A 14,711-nucleotide genomic window follows, 5' to 3' on the forward strand; every position below is an offset into this window, starting at 1 on the left:
GCGCATGTCTCCTACAGAAAGAGCCGCAGTCCTGTCTGTATCATGTCAGTGTCTTGAAGGATTTCAGCAGATTTCAGGCTCTCCCGGGGGATGGGGCTAGTTGTATCGATCAGGTATGAGTGGATGCTACTGAAGTTTGAGACATTTCTTCTCGTCATTTAGCGCATACAGGTTATTAAAGGGACAGTGTGGAATTTTGGACATAGGACCTCAATTCCTAGTTGGCCAGAGCGTTGGAGACGTGTGGAGACACTTTTTAAAATATTCCATCCAGTCCTTGTATTTGCAGAGGTCGCTGGTGCTAGGCTAGTGCATGTCAATGGCCACAGTTAGTCTGCCACTAAAAACAGTCTTACCCACTCCACAAAACACACAAAGCAAATTTATTATTACACCAGACTCTCAATGTAAATGTCTGTGTTGATAGAATAATGTTTGAAATAAAACTAACCTTGCATCGCATGAATTGTCACATGATGAGGGACTATTTTCTGACCAGCAAAGGAATTTTACTTTGCCGGTAAGATAGACGCTAGGTGAGATCAGTCCGCCTCTGCCAAGCTTTCTATCAGGAAGTACAACTCGCTGCTGCTGCTCAGACATAAATCCTTCAAATACAAGGTTGGTTTTACTTCTAAAATTATTCTATCGACACAGACATTTACATGGACAGTCTGGCGTTATAATAGATTTGCTTCGGGTGTTTTGTGGACTGGGTAAGACTGTTTTTAGTGGCAGGCTAACTATGGCCATTGACATGCACTAGCCTAGCACCAGCGACCTCTGCAAATACAAGGACTGGATGGAAAATTTAAAAAAGTGTCTCCACACGTCTCCAACACTCTGGCTAAACAGGAAATGAGGTCCTATGTCCAAAATTACGGACTGTCCCTTTAAGACGTATCCCAGTCACTAACCCTAATAAAGAATCTGTCTGTATTACACAAAATTGACTCTCGTGACATTAAACTCTCGTTTAATGTTGTTACCTCCTCAAAAACAGACCTGGAGTTGTGCTTTGTTTCATTCACACATGTTTGAGTAATCCTGGTTTACTAGTCTATCTACATCTCCAAAACTCAAAATGCTCCATTTTGCCTTGGTGTATGGAGTTTAAAAATACAGTGGAGCACTTCCTGAATTACATCAAAAGGTGGAACAGAACTCAGCTTAAATATGTGTGTTATATTGTGAATGAAAGGAAACAAAAGTCCTGGTAACAACATTATAAAAAAACATCATAACATAGATCATAAAATAGCATAAACTGGCTCCTTTGTACACTATCTAACTTTTTTGGCAGATAGTTCACTCCATTTGCTTCTCTCCCTAAAGGTGGTATTGGCAAATGACACCACCAGACCAAGGACACCACCAGACCAAGTTACAGGTCAGATCTGTGGAAATGCATGTTTTCCAAGGTGCAAGTTAACATTAGAAACGTGTGTTACTGAGTAAATATTACATAGGTAAGTTTAATGTACTTTGTGGAACATTTCAGGCAAAACAATAACATCTCCATAGAGACAAGCAGTTGGCAGACCCTAAATGAGAAAAGTTACATACTACATCTTTAAGTGGTCATAATTTTATGGCTATATCAATTTAAAAGGTTTTCTGCTACATGAACAGTATAATGTAGCTTCTATTAAATTAATGCTTTGAAAGTATTTTATAATGAAATTTTGGCAGAGATAAGAAGTGGGAATTTCACTAAGTGGACCATTACTGTAACACAAGACTGTAAAGCACAAAGCCAAAAATGTTGTCAGCAAAAAGTGGAATTTAGAACCAAACCTTACAACATGTGGAAAACTGTTATTAAAAAATGTAGATATTTTTCTTCGTTAAAGGGGCTGTACTCGATTTTTTTCCATGTATCTGAGCAAAATTTGTCTTGCCCCAGTACACATATATTATATAAGCAGCTCCTGAGTTCAAAATAAGTCCACTGTGTACTGTCTGCATTGAATCAGAAAGCATTCAATTGTCGATAATCAGGAAGTGCGTGTTAGTAGGCTAGTTGCTGTTAGAACTCCAACCTATCTTGAGCAGCACGTCAGCGTCAGACGCTCGTTGGACGCGCGTATAACACTGCCAGTAGGGATTGTCAGACCGGTTAAAATGGAAAGCTAAAGCTGCGTGTCTGCTACTCGTGCTGCTCCGTTTATGCGCCGTTGCGCTTTGGTGTGAATTGGGGGTGAGTGTCACGGGAAACCTCCGCTCTGGTCTCTGTAAGTTGGGAAAAGTGCTTATAAACTCATGATGATGAATAATTAGAATGCTCTGAAGGCATAAATTTAAGTGAGGAATAACTTTGGACCACTGCAAACGTTTTAAAATGAAGTAGTTCTGTTTTTCATATTTTAAAGGGAGTAAAAATCAGATTAAATTTAAAACATTTTTTTTTATGTGCACTGTACAAGCATCATTGTTTTTGGCAAAGACTTGGAATGAGTCACTAAATCCTCCATGTAATTCTCTGGCAAGGCCAATTTTTCAGTAATAAAATGGAAATCATAGGAAATTTTCAAAAGACAAAATTGCTTATTGAAAAAAAAAAAATTAAATCCAAATTTTTATTTTGAAAAGATAATAAGGTGCTGTGAAAACAAATTAACAAAACGGGCCCACCACAGTAATACAGTGTAACATAAAAGTGAAGAATAGAAATGACGGGGGGGTTGCTTGGCTGGGAATGTTCCACAGTATGGCATCAAAAGTATTACGCATACATTCAATAACAGATGTTGTTATTGCTCTAAAATACCTTGAAAAACATGCATTCTTTCTGCGAGTGGGCTTGCTTGTCCACAGATCTGACCTGTAACTTGGCGTATAGTGACATCACCTGCTTGTCTACATGGAGATGGATAAGTTTAATGCCACACAGTGAAATAATCCAGGCAAAGCAATAAAATCCCCATGGTGACAAGACTGTGGCAGACCCAACATCAGAAAAGTTACACAGTGCATCTTTAAAGGTCCTATATTACACAAAATTGACTCTTGTGAGCTTTAAGCCATGTTAGAATATTATTACCTCATCAAAAACATACCTGGAGTTGTGTTTTGTTTCATTCACACATATTTGAGTAACGTTTATTATTACTATGTCTACAGCTCCAAAGCTCAAAATGCTCTGTTCCACCTTGTGCTGTCATGAAACGGTAGTTTTCAACTTAACAGCTCCTTTTACCTTTAGTGCAGCAGACATTGGCACTTCTAAAGCTGAAATGACCCAAATGATTCTAATGAAAGTGGATGGAGTTTAAAATCACAGTGGAGCACTTCCTGTATTACCACATGACATCATACGGTGGGATAGAGTGTTTTAAGTTTGAGAGAAGAACTCAATATATGCAGGGTTTGTGTGTTGAACATGTGTGAATGAAACAAAACACAACCTCGCATATGTTTGTGATGAGGAAACAATGTTATAACATAGATCAGAAAATAGTGTCATATGGGCCCTTTAAATAAACTCTATATACAGTACATTTGCCGCTGGTGTCCACTCCTTTGTCTTTGATTTGAAGTGGTCTTGTCACTCAGTAAATCCTCATTATAACAGAACGGGGCCCATATGGTGGAATAAAACACAGTGTCCAAACCAGCTGTTGGTTCTAAAATGGCTCTTCACTGTAATAAGTGGGACAATGTGAATTAATTATGAAGCTAGACTGACGGCCATAAAGACTAAAATGGTATAGAGTGAATGGCAAATGAAGCAGTCAAACAGAACTTAGCGTGGACATTTTTACAACTACTGTATATGAATGATGCATAATGGAGATATTTTTCTTCATTAAAGGTGCATTGGGTAATTTTTCTAGTGATGTTGAGTGGAATGTTCCACTGTATGACATTATTTATCTCGGCGGGAACAGCAGGTGAAGCCATAGGGTCAAGTTACATGTCAGGTCTGTGGAGAGGCGAGCCCTCTCACAGTAAGAAGTTCACAAGTTTTTTAAGTCAATGAAAGCAATATTGTGTAAATGTAAGATGGTTACGCTTAATGCCATACCGGGATATTCCAGACAAAGCAACAACATCTCCAGGGAGACAAGCAGATGGTGAACCCTCCACCAGAAAAGTTACTCAGTGCACCTTTAAACGGCCTGTGCTTGATTTTTTCTCCATATATTTGAGTAAATTTAGACTTGCCCCAGTACATATATATTTTAAAAGCAGCTCTTGAGGCAAAATAAGTCCACGGTGTACTAATTAAGTCTCATTAAAAAGCATTTTATTGTCCAATAATCAGGAAGTGTGTGTTAGCATGCTAGTTATTGTTAGACTCATTATATTGTGAATGGCGTATTAAACAGCGTAGACAATTTTACAACTTTATAAAGAAGAAATGTAAAAAAAAAAAAAAAAAAAAAAAAAAAAACATGCACTGACCTATATTGTATTGATACAAGTCCTGAGTTATAGCACCAATATCATCAAATGCATAAGGAGCAGCTATTAAAAACGCCTCTTTCTTATCCTTCTTATTCAAATTAGATTTCAACGCCAAAAAAAGCATTAAAAAAATGATCAAATGCAGGCTCCATGCACGCATCTCCAGCTCTAGCGCTCCAAGCCATTTCAATATTTTACAACTCATTTTTATATATTTTCCCCATTTATTTCAAACCAAGCATAAGATGCAGCCAACTGTGTTTAAAGCTAATTAAATACAAAACAATGATACAAAATGAGCTAATTTGTCGAGTTTTCATATTAAAATTGCTATGTGAATAAAGCATTTCACTAAAGGGACAATCTCTTTTCTCTGGTACATCCAAATCTTCAGTATCAAAACCGATTCTTTACTTAACGTGGTAAAAGACAACGCCATTTTCCATTTTTATTTATATATATTCATGCACAATTTATGCACACATTTATATATATATATTTATGCACAAAAAATATTTATGTTAACAATTTGGTTTGACAGTGATTGTCCAAATAGTGTATCAATTCTTACATAATTTCAAAATTTTTTATTTATCCATTCTTAAAATAGAATCTTAAGTAGGTTTAGACTAAAGCTAATAGAATACAAAACCCCAAGACAGCTGTCAGCATCCTTTTACGAAGCAAGACTTAAACATCTCATTTCAAAATGTTTTACCATGAATTAAAAACTCATAACACATTTCTTATGAATCAAAAATATTCTCATAATTTAAATTTTTTGGGCGTTTTTACCCAATTTTTTGAAGTCTATCCTTGCTTGAGACCGCTCCAGAGCACCCCATGTTCACATCATTGCAGTAAACTTGGACACCCCTCCCATTGACTGCCACACACACACACACACATACATACATTTATATATATATATATTTATATTTCAATTGACATTAGCGCCCACTTACTGCTTTGTGTAATCCCTGAAGAAATCCCTTTTAAATTTTAAGCAGGTTCAAAAACACGGGGAGGTTGAGTCCAGCAGGTTAGGATTGGTTTACGATGAGAGATTTCAGTACTGCAACATCGGAGAGCCCTTTTTGCTGTTTGCTATTCCGATTTCTTATTTCCCTATAAAAGAGAATTCATAACCTCCGAAGGTTTCATGCTGTTTTGTCCAGCGTTTCCGTAGCGATTTGACCACGCGCCTTCCCCCGATAGCAGCAGCACAGATTGTAGTAACACTCTCCCTCCTCTCTCTCTTTTCTCTCTCTATTTCTCCCTCCCTCTTCCTCCTCCTCCTCCTCCTCCTCTCTCTATCTCTCCTCTGTTTTAGTGGCTTTCTCTACCCATTCAAACCTGCTCATCTCCGCTATAGCCTGGAAACGAGCGAGCACCCCCTCCCCTCGTTTTTACTGTGCGTTCATTTCTGCTGCTCTAGCTCCCTCCCTCTCTTTCTCCATCTCTCCTTTCTGTCTTTCTATCTCTCTTTCTCTCCCTTTCTCCCTCCGTCCTTCCTCTCTTTCTCCGGCGAATAGCTTTGATGTTTTGAAGTCTGCAAGCTGCAAGAGCCCCTCGTTTGCACAGAATGGATCACATATAGTGCAGTGAATAGCATAGTCACATTTACAAGGTAATATGGCTGGACGATATTGACAAAAAATGAATATATAGGCTTTTTTATTACATATTTTATCGCTGTAGACAATATTTTCAAGGTCCTATATTACACGAAATTGATTCTTCTATGCTCTAAGTCATGTTATAATGCTGTTACCTCCTCAAAACAGACCTAGAGTTGTGTTTTGTTTCATTCGAACATGTTTGAGTAACCCTGAATTATTAGTCTGTCTACACCTCAAAAGCTCAAAATGTTCTGTTCCACCTTGTGATGTCATGAAGTGGTAGTTTTCATGTTAGCAGCTACCTTTTACCCACTTTTAGTTTAGTAGAGATTGGCAATTCCAGGGCTGAAATCATCTAAATTCTAGTGAAGCTGTATGGAGTTTAAAAACATTGGAGCACTTCCTGTATGACATCACAAGGTGGAACAGAGTGTTTTCTGTTTTAGGAGAAGAACTCAGCCTAAATATGCGGGAGTGTTAAACATGTGTGAAAGAAACAAAACACAACTCCGGGTATGTTCGCGATGAGGAAACAACATCATAACAGATCAGAAAATAGTGGAATATGGGCCCTTTAACAGTGAATCAGAAGTTACAGATCAGCTCTGTGGAGAGGCGACCCCACTCAGAATGCAGGTATTTTGAGCAATAAAGACACATGCGATTGAGCAAACGCAAACTAGTAAATTAATGAAATACTGTGGAAAATTTCAGGCAACAGTGAATCTCAGTATTGTGTTGCTTTACGCTGAAACTGTTATTCCATCCTGATGTGCTGAACTGTGCCAGTAGACTGGACACAAATAACTATAAAACTGCAGATACATCATGTTATATCCTTGTTTAGTGGCGACAGGTAGAGCAGTGGTCAGAGGATCGATTCCCACTGGGACCAAGTTCTGTTGTTGTGTCCTTAAGCGAGACTCTTCATGCAACTTGCCTATATGAAAGCGGTATGTTCATGAGAGGTGGTTGGATATTACCTATGAGACTGGCTGCCTCACTTCAGTCAGTCTGCCCCAGGACAGCTGTGACTACAATAGTGGATAGCACCACAGTGTTGAGTGAATGAATAATGACTGCAGTGGAGCGCTTGGAGAGGCTTTGAGAGGCAAGTGTAGATCATTAATTCATAAATTGTTTGGAAGATTACACTGCATGTTTCTGTCTCTTTTTGAGGTCATTTGAATAGTTTTTCTTATTATTGAAAGTAAACTCAATGTTATAATTATGCCCATGTCCAAAACTAGAATTGTAGCATGGTAAAACCAAAATGGATGAATTTTTAAAACTTACAATCAATGTTAAATCGTGCAGTTTTACGTAATGTATGTAAAATAACTAAACTAACCTAGGACTAATGAAGCTGGAACTAAACCAAAACTAGACCAAGACTTAAGCAGGACGTGAACAGGACCAATGCAAGTCTCCATCTGGACTAAACTGGGCTCAAACCAGGACAAAAGACAATGCTCCCACATACTCCAAACCCCTGCATGACTCTGAAATGCATCGTCCCAATTACAGACTAATTGTTAAATCAAGTGAGCGTGTAGGGAATCGATTGAATTCACAAATTGCCCTTTTGCATCGCAGGCATTCGTGCACAGACTAGCGCTGCTAGCAACAAAAAATGGTAATTATGGTTTATTTTAAAGACTTTAGCTCAAGGAGTGACAGTGGTACAGTGGTTATGCGTACGCCCACCTACCAAAGGGTTACTAGTCCAATCCTGCATCGAGTTCATACTGATGATGGGTTCCTGGGCAAAACACGTCACTGATATTGCTACAGTTGTGTTGTTGGTTATGACAGACAGGGCATCTGGTTTAAATGAAGAAATCATTATGCAAGTGGTTTGTCTGGTAACCCCCAAATGAATACAAGTCAGGAACAAGCCAAACGAGTTCTTGAACAAAACAGCAACTGAATTTGTTTTTATATGCCAACCGTTATTGTTCCACCTTATGATGTCAACAACTGCTTTTTACATTTTGTTCAGTAGAGATCGGAAATTACAGGGCTCAAATTATCAAAATGATTCTAGTGAAGTGTGTTAAAAACAGAGTGGATAGGACTGGATATCATTCAGAAGTTGCGATACGATACATACCTCGATACATGTTAAAGAGAAATATATTGGAAATTGTACATAATTATATTTAGTCACAAGTTATGCATTGTAATTTATTATATTATGATATATTATAGTTAGTGTTCATGATGTAGCATACTATGGAGCAGGACTGTATGAAATTAGTGTGAACTTTTTTTGTTACTATAATGGAAGATTTTATTGTAAATTATGCCAACTTGGACCCCAGGAAGAATAGTCTTTACCCCAGTAAAGACTAATGGGGATCCAATAAATAAATAAATAAATAAATAAATAAGCCACGATATGACACATATCTCTCACATATAGCTTTCAATTTGATAGAATTCAATACAATATATTTCAAATCAATTCGATACGATTTGATAAAAAATATAGACTAAATCATGGCTGTGACATTAAAAGTCTTAGTTAAACCAATTCTTGTGCAAATTGAATATGAAACACGTCCATTTTAATCATCAAAACAGTGAAAATGTCAAATGTGCTGCATAAACAAGTTTCCTTCCACTGAACAAACAAAACTCTAACAAAATTATTTAGTAAAATATACCAGAAATACTCTTGGCGATATATTGATACAGCAGCCCATGATATTGATATTGTATCATCATATTAAACGATACAGTGTCAATATTTCAATATTTTTGCACACCCCTAACAGTGGAGCACTTCCTGTATTACCACATGACATCACAAAGTGGAACAGAGCAGAGTTTTAGGTTTGAGAGAAGAACACAGCGTCAACATGCAGAGTTTGTGCGCTAAACGTGTGAATGAAAACACAACTCCAGGTCTGTTTTTGATAAAGGAAACAACATTATAACATTGGTCAGAAAACAGTGTAATATAGAGCCTTTAAAAAATGACAGCCTTTGCGATTTCGATTCGATTGCGATTAATCTTGCCGCCCTACCTAACGCACGATGACATTTACAAGCTCAATTTGACATCTGCATATCGCCAAACGCACACAAAGACATCTATTACCCTGTATATTTAAACCTATACATTATGTCCCTGTGTGAGTGAAGAGAGAAGACAAGAGGAGCTGCTGCACTGCCTGATTTCCATACACGCGGTGGAGCAGTGGGGGAGGTGATGGGAGAGGGAGGAAGAGGAGGAGGAGGAGGAGGAGAGCCAAACATACACTGACAAGCTCCAGAGTATCACAAATAGAAATCAACACCATTACGGCAATTAGACGCAAGAGGAGGCAACGTGGAACCCTCCTATGTAATCACGAGGAAGGGTGGCAGTTTCTAACCAACATAATCAGGTAACGATGTACAGAGGATGCAGGGAGAGTTCATGTACGCGCAGTTCTGGGTTCAGTTTCTGGTATGGGTTGAGCGATTTTTCACGTTCTATTGGATCCGAATGAATCCAAGGCAATACCACACACACAAAACACACACTGTATCAGTATTCAGTTAATAATTATCATCAAATATAACAGTTGAAATTAGGATACTGGTTTAAACTTCACAAAAAAGCATGTGCTGTTCTTGTCTCATTGGGCAAGACACTTCACCTCACGTTTTTTTCAGACTACAAGAGGATATTTTGTAGTTTGTGAAGGAAATTTGGGTATTTAAAGTTCCTATATTATGCAAAAAATTGACTTGAGTTGTGTCTTGTTTCATTCACGCATGTTGGAGGAACTGTATATTACAAGTCTTTCCCCATCTAAAAATCTCAAAATGCTCCGTTCCACCTTGTGATGTCATGAAGTGATTGGCTTTTAACCAACATAATACAGGTAACTATACAGGTGGTGATGGTTGGAGGATTGAATGTATGCACCAAAGTTCTGGGTTCAGTTTCTTCTGTGATATCAGCTTTTTCACTTTCAATTTGATCCTACTCAATCCAAGGCTGAAATTGACAATAACAATACTGATTCCAAATATAAAAAATAATATATGTGTGTAATGTACTTCTCATTATTTCCTGTTTGTTGAGTATTTAAATTACAAACTTACACACATTTTGATTGGCCTTTTTTTGTTCTGAATCTGCACTGTCCCTAACAAATAAATGTAATGTTAAATGGTCACATTTTTATACAGCGCTTTTCCACCTTCAAGGCACTTAAAGCACTTTACAACAAGAAACCACTCACCCATTCATACACCAGTGTATGCAGACACTGGGGGTGAGGTGGGTTAAGTGTCATGCCCAAGGACACAAAGACAGCATTTATCTAAAGAAGCTAGAATCACACCGTTACCCTGTGGGTCAGTGGATCTGACCGCTCTATCAATGATGTTTATGTCAAGAGTGGGATTCAAACCACCAACCATCGGATCAGCGGACAAACACTACCTACTGAGCTAGTGTCCCATATAATACTCATAAAAAGTATAAAGGCTACAACACTGCTGATATTTCACAACTGCTATATTTATAAAAGTTGTTGAAAATATTTATATCATATCAACAATCTTTAAATGTGAGAGCTCTAAGAATAATAGGGTAATAATCAGTAATAATTAAAGTACTTCTACAGTTTGTCATGCCAAATAATGGGCCTGTTTTTGTAAATTTGATGATGCAACTACATAAAAGTCTCCTTCCTGGGTTTACATTTCTCGTTGTGTCTGTCTCTGTGTACAAGAGTCCCACTGGAGCGAAAAGAACCCCCATGAGAGCCTCAGTTGTCAAGATAATATACTGTACATCAAAAACAAACAAACAAACAAACAACTCGCCTACCCCTAATAAAGAATTGACCACAATGCTCCATAGTATAGCTTTAAAATTGTATATCTCCATAGAGACAAGCAGGTGCAGGTCAGATCTTTTGGAGAGACCGCACCATTCACAGTAAAAAAAGTAAGAATATTTTTCCCACCAACATTGTGAACAATAAAAACACATGATTGGACAATTAATTCCAGACAAAGCAATGGCATCTCCGTGGAAACAAGCAGGAAGCGAACCCCCTACCAGAAAAAGTTTCATAACAAACCTTTATTATACTACAAAAAATATGAAAACTGTGGTGTCTGAAATAGTCCAAAAAGTCTGATTAATTCCCAATATAATAGGGCCTTTTAATGCATTATAACGTGATTGACAGCCAACAGATTGTAACTGCGGTGTTGTGGTGGAGCCTATTAGAAAACCATCTGGAAACCGTCTCACAGCTAAAGTCAAAGTCCAAACACAACTCCAGTGACGAACAGGCACGAGCTGAAGTCCTGAAAATACTCATTATAATGTGAAAATGTGTGACTCCTATAAAGCATATGATTCAGCCTTTTCGCACATTTTTATTTAACATTAAGCTGTCAGACATTTGCAAGTGAAATAAAAAAAAACAAAAAAACAAAACGTAAATATAGCTAAAGATGGAGATCAGGCATTTTAATTTTTGGTACTGATATTTTTGTATTTACATAGGGCTGGGGGTGGGGTCAGCGTGTATGTCTATGGCGAAATGTTTGGCAGTTTGGCACCACCATGCTACATGGAGTCATCAGTATTGTTAAAAAATAAAAAGTAAAAGGGATTCTAACCCACAACATTATACCCAGGAGGAAGGAGCAAAAAACACTCAATCAAAGTTAGGATACTGGTTTAAACTTCACAAAAAAGGATGTACTGCCCTTGTGTTATTGGGCAAGACACTTCCCCCATAATGCCCTTTTCATAGTAATCTGGTTTGTGATACAACAGGAAGGGCATCCGGCATAAAAAAACAAACAAACAAAAAACAAGAAAATCACTACGAGACTAAAAAGAGGTAAGTCAGTGATAAAAAAGTTGTGTATTTGATCGTATTAATAAAAGAAGAAAGTATCTAAGGTATATTATACTTAAAAATCATCAAAATTCTGTCTGCGCTCGGTTTCAGTTCTCGTTTTCTGGTGTCAGACTCAGCTCCGTGTTTACATCATTAACCCACTGAAGGAAATGCCACGTCAATTTGCAGACTGACCCACTCAAAAGGTTACTCTGACAGCTACAAAAAACTGCAACTAGGTACTCCTCAGTCCTGAGTGAATTAAAGATCTGGAGATGGGTTCCTGGTTCTACAATATGGTCACAAGGGATGGAACGAGACACAATTTTGACAAAACATGACCAGATACGGGAGTAGGTCCATGAGATCGAGACAAACTATAATTTAAAAAATATGTGTTCCCATTTGCAGTCTTGGTTTAAGATTTTTGTTAAACCAAGCCTTTTTTTTTTGCAACTGTAAACCTACTTTTTGAAACCACAGCTTTGTAAGAGATTTAACTTACCGGCTCTGAAGTCTTTTTTGTTCAATCTAAATGTAGACTAAATCTCAAAAGATAATTTTTCTCATGTGTGCAGAACATTGTGGCAATTTTATCCCAATAAAGCATACCACCGCAACACGGCCCCAGAGGAAATTGTTATTCATTGTTTACTTTAGTTTTATAGTCTAATGCTATATGACTGTGTTTACTAAGAAAATATAGACACAATTAACCAAATAAACTGCAAAAACTGAGGAGTAAGACACTTAAAAATATATAGGATAAGTGGTTGTACTCATGTTTTATATTGTTGCTACTGGCTCTGCCCCTTTCAACTGGTCCCCGAAACATTGTATTGTGTATTAGTTCAAAAGGGGGAAAAAAGGATTGGGAAACACTGTAATAAAGCTTAACTTATCATTCCTCACTTTACAAAAATATATAAAAAATATATATATAGATACTTAAACTTTCTCTGTTTACGTAAGATACATTATGTTTTAGTTTAATATTTAACACAAATAAAGACACGTGGATCATTATTTTATATTTTGGACATTAGAAATTATGAAAAGTTGCAATTACACTGCTGAACTTTTCTAGTGGAGGGTCCGCCACCTGCTTGTCCCCATATGGAAATGTTATTGCTTCACCTTTAGAATGTTCCAAAGTAAAGCTTTAAAAGTATCTCAAGGGAAACTAGCAGGTTACACCACCAGAAGCACTAGAAACACATATAATGAATAAATTCTAGCTAGATATGTTTGATGTCATACCATCGGACATTCCGGGAAAAGTAATAATATCTCCATGGAGACAAGTAGGTATTGGACCCTCTACCACAAAAGTTTTTACGCCACGTCACTGTAAACATAATCACAACAAAATGCTGCACTGCTGGACCATGCGAGCAAGCAAGTTCAGTTTCAGGCTATGAATATGGAAAACCGTTGTCATGTAATTTAAATTGTTGGATCAAAAGTCCCACTACATTACCACAAACTTGCAAAATATCTCAAATTGAAAGCTTGTGGGTCTAAAATGCAACTACTGTTTATTTTGATTATTGTTTTAGTACTGGTGAAGTTTCACTACTGTATAGTTCCACAAGTATTTCCAAAAGAGAGTGAGCGACCCTTACCTGAGAAGATGTGATGCGATGTGTGGTTTTGGCGAACCTCCAGTGGTCACAGTTCATACTGAAGACTCCAAATTAATGGTGTGTAGAAACAGGGCCTGGCAGGGGCATGTTGTTATCTGTGGAAAGAAACTGGTCAAAGTAAAACAGAAAATGAAATGTTTTTAAGTCAAGAAAAATATTCACCTGACTGCTGGAGATCTGTTTCCACTGGATTGTCCTGATTACTGTTATTGGTAGCTAAAGTTCCCATATTATTAATTTTCAGATTCTGTCTCCCTCTGCTGCTAAAAGTGGGTAATGACACCTTTTAAGACATCTAATTAGCAGCGCCACAATGAGCACCGTGGCTGTCTCTCATTTCTCATTTCCTTACTTCCTTCTCCTTGATTCCGCTCCTCGATTCTACAGGAAATTTGTGAGGATGTCCGGTACATAGAAGAGACAAAGGAGCCACGTCTCATTCCAATTTCCTCGCTTCCTTCTCCTTGATCCTCCATTTTTCAGTTGTCAATCAGTGTGTCATATTAAGTGGTGTCCCAAAGAAAACAGCAGAAGGAAGGAGTAAACCCGAGAGAGGCTTCAGGAGGCAGACATCAGAGAAAAGAATCAAACTTTCTTGGTCTGAGTGAGGAGTTTATATCCTCTGTCTTCGCTGTGTCCCCTCTGTGGGCGGGACTTCCTCACCCATTTCCTGCAGAATCGAGGAGAGGAATCAAGGAGAAGGAAGCGAGGAAAGAGAAATGAGACGTGGCCAGGGAGTAGAGAGGATATAAACTTTTCACTGAGACAATAAAGTTTAATTCTTTTATCTCCCTCAGGTTTTCACCTTCATTCCTTGGTTTTATTTGGGGCACCACTTAATATGACACGTTTTATTGACAGGTGAAAAATGGAGGATCGAGGAGCGGAATCAAGGAGAAGAATGCGAGGAAAGACAAATGAGATGCAGCCCATGGCAGTTGTATGAGCTCAGAACTTCCTGGTTTCACACACTATAACCTGTATGTTTTTAACGCAGCAATCACAATCTCAAATAGGTTAGTGTTTTATAGAATTATACTCTCCTTTACAAATAACAAAATATCTTGTTTTATTATGAACTTAGATACAGTTCATATTTCAGTTTTCTCTGAAATGATAAAGCTTTGGGATGAGTTCTGCAGAATCCTACTAGTAAAACAAGTGCA

This window comes from Boleophthalmus pectinirostris, unplaced genomic scaffold, assembly GCF_026225935.1.
Source record: "Boleophthalmus pectinirostris isolate CB_2022bp ecotype Guang Dong unplaced genomic scaffold, ASM2622593v1 HiC_scaffold_17, whole genome shotgun sequence".
Classification (NCBI taxonomy): Eukaryota; Metazoa; Chordata; class Actinopteri; order Gobiiformes; family Gobiidae; genus Boleophthalmus; species Boleophthalmus pectinirostris.